The sequence below is a fragment of the Neophocaena asiaeorientalis genome, unplaced genomic scaffold, assembly GCF_003031525.2.
Source record: "Neophocaena asiaeorientalis asiaeorientalis breed wild unplaced genomic scaffold, Neophocaena_asiaeorientalis_V1.1 scaffold438, whole genome shotgun sequence".
NCBI classification, from domain to species: Eukaryota; Metazoa; Chordata; class Mammalia; order Artiodactyla; family Phocoenidae; genus Neophocaena; species Neophocaena asiaeorientalis.
The window spans coordinates 5,983,970-5,985,163 of record NW_020173491.1 but is presented as its reverse complement, the minus strand read 5'-3'; positions in this window follow the sequence as shown (position 1 = coordinate 5,985,163).

Sequence of the window (1,194 nt, the reverse complement as noted above, 5' to 3'; positions counted from 1 at the left end):
TAGGTCTCTCCCTCTCTCTCTCTCAGACTCTTGAGCGCCGGCCCCAGGATGACAAACACATCCCAGGCGCGCCGATCTCTTCCAACTTTCCTCCCCTGCTAAGTCGGGGTGGAGCGGCGGTTCCGACACAAGGCGGGCCCTGATGGCCGGTCCCGCCGCTTCGACGCACAAAGGGAACGAGGCCGCGGACCGCGCGCCAGCGAAAGCTCTGCTTTCTGTACGCCGCAGTAAATCGCGGAGTTAGCGGATTTCTCGTTCGCCAGAAGGCTGAGCTCCAAGGCAGATCGCCGCCCACCCGCCCCTGGCTTCTCCCCCAAGCTAGGGGACCCGAGAGCGAGTTGGATACCCGGAATGAAGGCCCCCGAGAGAGCCGGATGGATGCCAGCGTCCAGGGCGCAGGGAGTCTGGGGTGACTGTCCCTCTCCGCCAGCAGCAGCAGGTGGGCGAGAGACAGGCCTTGGACATCTGCACGTCTCCGGCCCGGCCTCCCTTCCACCAACTCCCCGCCAGACGGCGAGGGAGGAGGCACTGGGGACCCAGTACTACGGGGTTAGCCTTTCTCTAGAGAGGTAGTGGGCAAGAGCTGCCAGACGGAGAAGCAGCTACACCGGAGTAGGTCGTCGGACTCCACTACACCTCCTCCCGCAATGCCTGGCTGCCTCTTTCTCGGGGCTCTGCATTATCCGCAGCTCGCCCCGCCAGGCCGGTGGTGGTGGAGAGTGCGGGTCCTCTTCCCCTTCGCACCCACTCTCGCATCCGCCCACGCTCCACTGCTAACATTGCGGAGCAGTAACCAACCCAACCATTTGTTCAGCGAGGCGCTGGCAAGGCAAACACACACAACCGAGTCACCGGCCGAGCCCTTGCCCACGAAGGCCACACATTTAGAATACAAAACAGACCCTTTGCCTGTCTCTCCACACCGCGCCGCCACAAGACACAGAAGCACTCGAACTGTGGGACAGACAGGGGCGCTGGTGAACCAGGACAGGGGCTGGCACAGTATTGGGCACTCCGCTGGGGCCCAGTAGATCGGGGACTTTGTGGACTTTTATAATGAGGTCACACGGAAGCCGAAGTATGCCTATACACAGAGTTTCCCTCAATGACTCTGACGGGAGAGATACACTTTTACTTCCTGAGCTCCAACCCCTGCACACAAACCCACTCTCCACAACGGCACACTCTCCGCAG